This window comes from Alligator sinensis, unplaced genomic scaffold (genome assembly GCF_000455745.1).
Source record: "Alligator sinensis unplaced genomic scaffold, ASM45574v1 scaffold809_1, whole genome shotgun sequence".
Classification (NCBI taxonomy): domain Eukaryota; kingdom Metazoa; phylum Chordata; order Crocodylia; family Alligatoridae; genus Alligator; species Alligator sinensis.
This window is the reverse complement of record NW_005841956.1, coordinates 2871825-2883026: the sequence shown is the minus strand read 5'-3', so window position 1 is coordinate 2883026 and position 11202 is coordinate 2871825. Positions and strand designations below refer to the sequence as shown.

General features: G+C 44.2%; 1 long non-coding RNA gene across 1 annotated transcript; it reads left to right on the top strand.

The window, feature by feature from the left end:
* Positions 1 to 1532: 1532 nt before the first annotated feature.
* LOC102373053 lies at positions 1533 to 4498 on the top strand. Its single transcript, XR_323440.2, has 2 exons — positions 1533 to 1886; positions 4442 to 4498. It is a non-coding gene; the product is annotated as an uncharacterized LOC102373053 (long non-coding RNA).
* Positions 4499 to 11202: the final 6704 nt, after the last annotated feature.

Below are 11202 nucleotides of genomic sequence, written 5' to 3'. Positions count from 1 at the left end.
CCTGCTGAAGTTCTTCCTTCTTTTACCTAAATCTGATGTAATCTGCCAATTTTGCAAATCCATGTTCTTTCCAGATTACTGAGTTATTTTAAACAAGACTAGATTTACCCCAGACCATCACATACCATTGCTTTTTCAGTTGAAGTCAAATTAAAATCTGCTGAGACTGGAAACAACTGGGGGGGCAGGGTTCCCTTACCTTACTTTTCCAATTACAGGCTGAAAGGACAGTGATATTCAGATTAATGCTCTCTCGGTCTGGTTTTCACAGTCCTGATGATGCATCAGCAATAAAAGTGTATTTCTGTATCTGTTATCAGTTGAGTTCAATAGGATGACGTGAAGAAGTAAGGATTGCATGCATGAGCAAGCATTTTCAGGAATGGGTCTTAAGTATGTGAATGAGCAACAAGTAGTCTGCTGGCTAATACTTAAAATAGAAATAAGCTTTTAACCTAGTAAAGAGTGTGTTTTCTAGTGTGCAATGGAAACCTCTCCACTGACCTTAGGAAAGGTATTCTCAGCGTACACATCTTAAAACAGGCTTTGACTCAAGTATATCAATTGACGTAAAAGACTGCTATGATGTCTCTGAGTAATGTGCTTTTTTAATGAAAGAAAAATATGGTTTTCTGTTTGTTTTAAATAAAAACAAAACCTCAACGTTAGGAAAATATAAGATGCATAATGTGATGGGAAAAGTAAAGAAAATTAAAATTGAGTCTATCTCTATAAAAACAGTTTGCAGAATTTTTCTATATACAGTCAGTTGAGTGTGCCTCCGTGAGAGAATTTGAGGGCATTTCTTTCTGAGTTTTCTGGATGTTTTCAATTTGGGTTATAGCCACACGAATAACAAATAAGTTGGTGTCTAATTTCCAGTGTTTCCTGCTTCTTTGCAAACATACTTGTTTTCAATCCACAGAAAACATCTTAAAAACATGCTGTAAGGCATTTTGCCATCATTTTTTTATTTTTTAAACCTAGTTGCAGTTTGTGGACAGATTTTATTGACTCGTTTTATAGGCCACCCTTCCATCTAAGTCAGCAGTGCTCAAATTTTCGGTCCTGTGGACCAGATGAGTGGGGAGGGACCACTCTGCAGCCTGGATCGGCCCTGGGATGCCCGACACCACCCTGTCCCTGCCCTGATCGCTGAGATTTGTCCCCAGGGGCCTACCCCTACCCAACCGTGCCCCAGCACACTGGGATTGAGTCCCAGGGGCCTGGTGTTGCCCCGTCTTAGCCTTCCATAACGGGTTTGGGGCCTGGAGCTGCACCCTCTTAGTCCCTTGTGTGCTGGGATGGGACCCTGGGCCTGGTGCTACCCCACCCAGCCCTGCATGCTGGAATTGGGTGCTAGATCCAGTGCAGAGCCCAGGGCTCCCCATGGGTCCAGGAATTTGGCAGTGGTGCCACTCCTCTCCCACCACCAAATTTCCAGGCGTACGGGGAGCCCCCCGGGATGGATGACACAGGGCCAGATTTGGCCCACAAGCTGGGGGTTCAGTGCCCCTGGTATAAGTCATCTTTTAATAACTACAAAAAAATGTAACGGGGATAACTGAGTACACACAGTATCAGATTGGAAGATCCAAAAATCATACAATATTACACAGTGTAACTGGCTTAATAATTTTATTAGAAAATATATTTGGTTTAATGATTGGTGGTTTTTATTAGGTTTCTTTTTATAGACAGGTTTCAACAGTAATAGCAGTCCTTGAAGGACACTTACTTACATTCGAGTTCTGTTTGAATTTGTTTGTGTAGATGGCAGAAAAGCTGTACGCTGACAGGCCTCAGTTGAATGTGGAGGCTGAAGAGCCGGATGATACAGTGGATGCAAGGCCAGACAGAAGTGAGAGATTGTTCATCTTTGGAAAGTAAGCAATGTTTTTCTCAAGTCCATTCAATTGGCAAGCCTGCTTGAAGTGGACTGTGTCCAGTTCTTTTGTGCTTTGGAGGGCATCAAGTGTTGCTGGAGGCAAACATACTAAATCTAGTGAAAAAACCTGATAAAAAGTCTGGAAAGATATGTCCAAAAGTGCTGCCTTTAACTAGACATACTCATCCTCTGCACCCCAGCAAAGCATTTTTCTATCTAGACAGTAATTGATTATACTGCAAGGAGAAATGCAGGCTGTGCTGCATGATGTTCTTCCCCTTCACTGCCTTGATTCAAAGTGAAAATGAGAAGGAATCCTAGTTGGCTAAATTTCAGATTTTATTAATAATAGCACTCCTAAGGCTTTTTTGAAAGTCAGAAGTTACCCAAGTACATTGAACTTCAGCCTGGTTCTCGCTTCTCACATGGCTCTTAAATGGGGGTAGCAACTGGGAACTGAATGCAGTGTTTTCACTGCACTGAGTTCGGATATTCTGCATCATGAGAATCCCCAACGGGCTACTTAGAACATCCTACACCCATCTCCCTCCAAAAAGTTTCACCAGGGCCTGTTACCCAAAAACTTAATCTTCTTGAGAGCTGCAGAATCATTTTTACCTTAATTTTAAGGAGTGCAATCCCCACTGAAGCATCATTTTACTTACCATAACTTCATAGGAAGTAGGAAGTATCGTCTGTGTTATGTTAGACCTGTTCTTTTGGGAAAATAGCCATCTGGAATTGCTAATGGCCCTTAAAGTGAGAGAAAGACTATTTTGTGCTGAGTGTTTCTTGGTGTTAGTGTTTTTCTTAAAAAGGGCTTTTACAATTTATGTCTTCTGCACTGTACAACCTTGAAGTGAATGGCCTAGCCCTGACCAAGCGAAGGGAAGGCGTTTGGCTTTTTATTTACATTGTAATTATGAAGAATGGGTTAATGCACAGAGTCTATAAGGTTTAAAACCCTTACCTAGGAGTCAGAAGAGCTAAGTATTCTTGCAGCAGAGTTGCAGAGTTGACGTTCAGCAAGTAGCTTGAAACTTTTCCTGCTGCTTTTCTTAAAGAAGTGTTTTATGAGGCTTAATTAATGGAAAGCAATGGAAAGCTGTTGTGGAGGGTGTCATAGAAATGTCAGGTATTCCCATCGGTGCACTTCTAAAAAAATGTAAATATTCCTGTTTAAGATTATACCCACAACCTGCAGTGCTAGCAGATACAAGCAGAGGATGTGACATTCTGCCTCCAAAACCTGAGCAGCAGTTTTTAAAGACATATTTTGAAATTAATGCAACTTGTGTTTAAAAAGCAAAATTGTTCCTCTCTATGGGGAAATAGTCTAGTTCCATTATTCTGCTACTTGCAGTTTATCACTTTTAGTGAAAGACAAGAATCAATGTCTTTATGTGCTGAGAAATGCTTCAAGCAGCGTAACTGCCCAGTGTGCCAGGCATTTGTATTTTGGGAACGTCTGGGGAAACATTACCTTACCCAGGGAGCAGGGCTGTGCAGCTGAGAGCTCCTGAGATGCGTGCAGCCCACGACGGGGTAAACTGTGACCTGGAGGGCTTATCAGTGGTGTGCCGCCTCTTCTCCCCCCCAATCTCGCCCCATACTTAATGCCCGCCACCAGATTTGGGGGCATCTGTTGGCAACTAAAATCAGAGGCGTGGTAAAAGTGACGGGTGCAAATGAGGATGGTGGTGGTCACCCCTTGGATTTTGAAGCCCCTCCAGCAACTAGTCCCTTGCTCCTGCCTCATTTGTAGGGTGAGAGTGAGCCACTAGATTGGCAGCATGGGCAGATTTGCTCTCTCCTTCCTGTTTAGGGAATTTGACTCTGTAATTTTCTCTCTTTAAAGAGCTTCTAGTTCCAACCTGATAGTTCCAGGAAACGAAATGTTTTTTAAATATTACCCGATCTTTCTGTTTGTTTGTTTGCCACTAGATGGCAGACGACCCTCATTTTTTACCGCGCTAAAAGGAGCAGAACATGCAGCAAAATTGATGCCGTTTTTATTTTTCTGAGCAGAAACAGGCCAGGGTGATCATAACAAGTATGAAAGGCATTTTGGAAGGAAAAGAGGGCTGCTAATTTGAAAAAAAAAAACAAGTGCTCACTTTTCACGTAAAGTGAACAGCATATCTTCTTTGTTGTTTGCTTCCTGTGATCCTGTCGTGCTGTTCACACCTGGATCGCTTTCAAAGAAATCCATTTCTCTAAAGGATGCTGTAATAACCTCCCTTTGTGCTTTTGAGCATCACTTGTCTTTTCAGAAATGTGGCCTGGCTTACTACTTCGGGTATTTTAAACTACGCGTTTTCTCTGAGCGTTCCTTCCTATAAACAACACGATTATCCATCACTTCATTCAGTTGTAGGTAGTAGACAAAGTTGTGAGCCACCATGATTTTTACCCTGCAAAGGCCAGAATGAAAAAGTTAGAAGTCTGATCTCCTGGAAGTCAATGGAGCTGGGGTTTTTACCCGTGAAATAGTTTTTAAAAACTACCAAATGTTCCTAGAGTTCAGCAAAATAGAGTTTTCTCTCTTAACAGATCTGGTGGTATTTCTTGTGCACCCAGTGAAGTGAAGCATGATTCAGTAGCAGACAGGTAAGAGCTGTCAGGCTTTGGAGGCCAATTTCACATCATTTCACTCTATAAAACTGTTCTTGCCCTCTGATTGATTGCTTTTACACTTTCCCTATGCCTCTTCTGTCTGTCTTATACTCTGGATTCCACTTCTCGGTTGGAAGCTTTATACAGCATTTAAATAAGTATATGTGCAAGGGCTTTTACAAGCCAAGAGCAAGTGAAGCTGAAAACCTAACGCTGTACACGTCAGTACTTTTAATTCAGTGCCTTTAGTTCAGAAAACTTAAATGAGTGAAGTGTCACAAAGCCCTGGTGGGCCAGGTAAGGGATATATAGAGAGTGGGTTTTTTTCCTTTGCTGAAGTGAAGCCACTTTGAGATTGAATACAGCATCAGTTTAACATGATGCAGTAAGCCTAAATGTATTTTAGGAGCATAAGATAAGAGGGGTACAATGCCTACCTGAAAGCAATGGGAAATTTTTGGAGTCAGTTTATAGCTGTCTCTGAGTTGACATTTGACCAGAACAGTAGGTTAAACAGCCTTCCTTTTGCATAGAAAAGTACCTTGATTAGTGTGCTGGCCCTTTGATTATATAATGACTTGGGAAGTGCTGGCAGTCAAATTTCCACCACCACTTCCCATGGCAGATAGGTATTCCTTTAACATTTCCCATCTAAGTCTCGACCTGGCCTAGGTTGTGAAATCATATCAGATTACAGGTAATAGAAGTACACCGTATCTATAGATACTTCTGTCATTAATAAGGAACGAAAATATAAAAGTATAATACCATGCACTTTGCATTTTAATTAATTTGAGAAGTCTCATTTTCATTTAATTTGAAAGTTTCTCTGTCAGAAATGTCAGTGGGTGTCTTGTTCTCTTTGTTAATGGTTATGACATTCCCATTTACATAAAATTAGCTTTGAAAGTTTTGCAAACTGGAATACAGATAGATGTATTTTTTCATAGTTCAGGTTTTGCACTAGGTGATAGAGCATCAGGTTTTGGTGGCCATGGACTGAAATGAAATATGAAGTAATCTAATGTAACTGTACAGCCTGTTTCAATGTATCAGCACAACAAAAATCAGATCCTTTGTTAATATATGATTATTCTGCTGAGGGTCTGCCTCAAAATGTCATTACAAAATCCTTTGCTTTTTTGAGCGTGCGTGAGCAGAGGTGATGGGGGCGGGGGAGTTCAGTGCACTTGCATGAAAACGGAGTCGTGTAACTTGTACCGGAGAGGGAGGAATAAGCTGGTAGACCCTCTTGTTCACTGGGACTTGAATCATGTTTTAGATTAATAACCAGTTTTGACACCAACATCATAGATGCAGGAGGATTGGGAAATTGCCTTTGTGTCAGTCTTACTCTTTTGTTGTTCTTTCATCCTCCTGGGAATTATTTTCCACCCACCTTTGATTATCTTTTATCTCTTTCACAACAAGATGCTTCACAGGTGGGGTGTGGAGATGATTTTTTTTGTTCGTCCTTTCAGATCCATGTACATTTTTAAAGATTGCTCACTCTGTATTGTTCGTGCCATTTAAATGTTGAATTTTTAAAAGGTTATGGCAATTCCTGTGTGGGCAACAGTATACACATTTCGGAGGATTTGTTATAACGTAGTACACCAGATCTTTCCTATTCTGATTAGTCCAATTAGTCTTTTAGAGTGTTTTCATGAGACTGGAACTGTACCACTAGAGAGTGCCTCTAGCCAGGCTGAGGCGAGCATAACAATTCATCACGTCTCATCCAGGACCTGTTGTTCCCTTATAGTATGTACAGTAAATGCTCGGTTCTCTTGAAACTTTACCCTTAGCATAACAGTTTCCTTAAGTCTGAGCCAATATTTCATTCCTGCTTTCTGGCACTTCCCCAGGTGATACATACAGTAAATGCTCAGATAGCTTAGATTTATATCTTTGGTAATCAAAGCAACAGGTCAAGTATCAGGTGAATTACTGTAGTTACTAAAGAATCTGTCTCCGCACGACAGCCAGAATTAACACAGAGATTGAGAGAAAGCTAAGCTGTCCTACCCGTATCGTTTATTATTTTTAGCATTTCTAAATAAGCAGCCAACAAGGAAGTGGAGAAATGTAAGCAAAAGCAATAATGAATCAGGACTACGTAAGAGTGCATACATGAAAAATAACTGAGAATTAAGAGTGCTACAAGATTTTTTTAAATTGCATATGGTAATGTAAGGGTTTTTTTAAATGTTCTTTGTTATACCAAGGCAGGGGCAAAGGCAAAAGAGAGGGTAGCAGTGTGTATTCAAAGTTGTGCTGTTTTCCACTCTCTCAAGGACGGCTTTGCTACCCTCCTACACTGGGCAGTGCTACAGTCAGAGTGATGAGTGTCTGTGTTTTCTGCCTGTCAGCAAAGGTGGATCAGGCCTGCATGACCTCAGCAGCTTGCTAGGCCACAGCCAGGAAGGTTTGAATAGCCCCATAGAAAAGTCCAGCGTGACCCACTGCTGACACAGGCAAATCTTTGGGCCTGAACGCAGAGCATCCTGGTTCTCTCTCCGATACAGCTCTGAGCATGGTGGGTTCCTAGCATTACTAAAGAAGATCGCACTTGTTCTTGCACACAAGGTGCAATTCTTTTCCGATGCAGAGTGGAGTGCCACTTGAAGATGAGCCAAGGTACTGTAAAGAGCTGTATCTCTCCCTCATCTGTCTTGCTTCCTTTTTGGGAATGTCACGAATGAATACCCTAAAAGAATTCAGCTTTGTTCTTCCAACCAGCTGTTGCTCAGCTGGAATACTGCAATTGTGAAATCTGCCCTGGAAAATGTGTATTTGTTTTGCTCTGCTTTGTTTTGTCATCTGCCGAAGTAGGAATGCTCCTTTTCATTCTGTGATGGTTGAAAAGAGGGGCTTGGTGTTGGTGTTATATAGCATAATTAGGAATTATCTATATATGTAATGCTGCCTAAGAACTAATTCAGCAAGACCTCTGTTTCCAGAACGCCTATGAGAAGTACACGAATATACAGAATTGAGCTATAAGGTGGAAAACCCTTCCAGATGGGGACTTGTATTTTTTAATATGTAAAGCATTTAGTGACTTTTGAGTGCTATATAAATACCAAATAGCACAGAAAAGATACAAATGGCACGCAACCGACTGTCAGTGCAGCAAATTAAGCTTCTGTTTATAGCAGGAGTGTAAATATAGGGTTAACGGTTAATTCATTTAATGATGAATGTGACACCACTGTGTTATCCTGTAAGAACGTGAATAGAGATTTGCAGCAGACAACATGCTGTGAGCCCAAAAGAATAGGAAACTACTGCCTGCTTTTTTTAAAACTATTGCAAAATGTGGACACAATACTTGGACATAATAGACTGTGTCTGACAACATTTGTACAGTATGTAGCGGAGTGAGCCCCACTCAGCTTCCTATAGTTATCCATATATAGTGACTAAAATTGCAGACACTGAATTAACTCTGAATAACATATGAGCTGGAGTGACAGCCTTCATGTGGTTCTAGAAGGATGAGAATAAGATAGATGGCTGTTTGTGTAGATGTACTAAACTGCAAATCCAGGGGTCCATAGAGTATGGAAAATATGCCAAAAGCTGGGTTGTCCCTTCCATCCCACAGACCCCATTGATTTCCTGCAGGGCAGGAATCCCCCCTTGCAGAGCAGCTTGCAAGATCAGGGTAAATCCATTTCTAGTAACAGACTTTCTCACGCACCCTACCCACTACATTCACGTTTCTCCACTTAGCCCACCTTGGCATCCTTCTGAACCCTGTTATTTTTCAAAACTATTTGGAGAATAGAGAGTGAGTTCTGAATGCCAGCAAGCAACTCTGCCTCTACTGAACCAAGCGGAGAAAGCAGTTGCACTTGAATTTCCCAATTGCCAATTCTCCTTTTTCCTTTCTAACACCAGAATGGAAAGAGCTTTTAGCAAAACTCTCTCTCTAACTTTAGCGGCTGCTCCAGTACCATATAAGGAGACGGGCCATTTCCAAGATCCAAAATATTGAGGGTTTCAGGAGGTTGAGAAAATGGCGAGTTCATATTTATACAGAAACAAGTGGTATGTCAATCCAAATCACAGAACCCGTGCAAAATGCACTCTCTGACAGGAACGCCGCTAAGCAGCGGCGTTCAGCGCCTCGTTTTTAGGCAATCGTCAGGTAAAGCTCCATCTAGAATAGATTGAACTAAAGCAAGATGACAGGAACTGGGAACCCCCAAATCCGAAAGAAATAGCTTTAGGGATGAAAAAGGAGAGTGTGTAAATAGCAAAAGTAGAGGTACCACATTTTGGAGCCAATTGCTTTAGAGAATAAGTGTGTTTTTAAAAACGGATTAAAATAGATTTCTGCAATGGAGGAGCAGGGAGTGCACAAACATTTTTATTTTTGCTCTCAAGCAAATCCCGGGACGTCATTCTCCCCCTGTACTCGGCCTTAGTGAGGCCGCAGCTGGAGTACTGTGTCCAGTTTTGGGCTCCACAATTCAAAAAGGATGTGGAGAAGCTTGCGAGAGTCCAGAGAAGAGCCACGCGCATGATCAGAGGTCAGGGAAGCAGACCCTATGATGACAGGCTGAGAGCCCTGGGGCTCTTTAGCCTGAAAAAGCGCAGGCTCAGGGGTGATCTGATGGCCACCTACAAGTTTATCAGGGGTGACCACCAGCATCTGGGGGAACGTTTGTTCACCAGAGCGCCCCAAGGGATGACGAGGTCGAATGGTCACAAACTACTTCAAGATCGTTTCAGGCTGGACATAAGGAAGAACTTCTTTACTGTCCGAGCCCCCAAGGTCTGGAACAGCCTGCCACCGGAGGTGGTTCAAGCGCCTTCATTGAACACCTTCAAGATGAAACTGGATGCTTATCTTGCTGGGATCTTATGACCCCAGCTGACTTCCTGCCCTTTGGGCGGGGGGCTGGACTCTATGATCTTCCGAGGTCCCTTCCAGCCCTAATGTCTATGAAATCTATGAAACCTCAGTTTTAGGAGTTTGCATTTGCATGTTATCCACATGCAGATTCAAAAGGCAGTCCTACCTCCCTGTTGTCAGGGAGCCAAGATGAAGATTAAAAAGAATATTACAAAGCCCAATACTGAAGAGGGAAACAAGTGCTCACTCATTTCATTTCCATGTTATAAAAGTGAGTATTATTTGTGAAAATCATTGTTACACACGTTTTAACACTGCACCCAACTGCTGAGCACACTATGCTATGCAACATCTAAATCAGAGATGTTAGACATGGTTTAGCAAGTTGCAGACCACAGAGCCATTCCCTGGAGCCCAGAGGGCTTCTGAAGACCAGGAATTCAGTCACAGCTAGCAGCCAGCTACAGAATGGGAGGCTACGAGGCCCTGTTGGATATGGCCATTGGCAGCAGGTGTGCAAGTGAAGGCGAGGCCAACACGGTGCTTGCCTTGCTCGGGTTCATGAAAGCTTGTGCTTCAAATATATCTTATTTTGCTAGTCTATAATGGTGCGTAGCTACCCTGCCTTCTACGCTGCTGCCAAGGCTGGATCTATACTGCAAGGAGCCTGTGAGTTTAGTAGTGGTGAGGTATCACAATCAAATCAAATCAACACAAACACTGCTGTGTGCCTGCACGGCCTTCCTCTCTACCTGGATCAGGGGGTGGGCAATTATTTGGGCTGGAGAAGGAGTTTTGGTGAGCTGCTGTGGGCCGGGGCAGAGGAGGGGAGGGGTGCCAGGCCCACATGGCAGGGGGGTACAATACATCCTATCTGGGGATGCCAGGTGGAGCAGGCAGGGTCTCCATGAAGACCAGTCCAAGACCCCTGCAAACAAGGCACGCTTGGCTGGACATGTGGGATGGGGCCATGGGCGGGCGAGTGAAGATCAGCATCCAGGAGCGGGATGGGCCAACAGGGCTGGAGACAACGCAGAACTGGGGCCCAGGGCAGAGCTGCCATACACTCCCAACAAGTCCCTGTGACGGGCACCGACTCCTTGGGCAGGGACCGGGGCTGGAATTGGGGCCAGGGGCAGCATGAGGCAGGGGCTGGGGCCAGGGCTGGGTAGGGGCAAGGGACCTGCCTCAGGCCTTACAGAATCCCTTGGTGGGCCAGATCTGGCTGCAGCCCCTATTTAGCCCACCAGGACCTAGACGCTTGCAAGCCCGTGCAAGCACCCTCAGAGAGCACTGTATTTCCCCATGTATAGCCTGCACCTTTTCCACCAACACCAGCTGCAGAAAATTCCCCGGGGGGGGGGGGGGGGTAAAGCAAGTGTATTATATGTGAGAAGACGAGACCCTGGGGAGCTGTCAGCTTGGCAGCAGAGGAGTAGCAGCAGCATGAACTGCCTGAGCAGCGGCAATTAACATTCCTACATTGGGGCCCCTCAGCTGGACCACAGGGCTCGAGTGCTGCACTGGGCGGGGCTGGGGCGTGATCGGTGGGTGGACCCAGCGCAGTCCATGGGGTCCATACAATGCATGGGGAGGAGGCCTGGCTCCCCACCTGCTGCTCCTCAGCTCCTCCCAGGAAGTCTGCGGGCCCTTCCTCCCACTCTCAAAAGCCAGGGGCGCATGACATAAGAGAGGAGGTGCTGTATGCAAAAAAATACGGTACAGAAACGTTCCATGAGGGGGGGAGGGGCGCCCGCGAGGCCTCACTTCCGCCCGCGCCGACCGAGGCCTGCAACTGCGCGCGCACCCACCTCCCCACGCGCCTACGCCA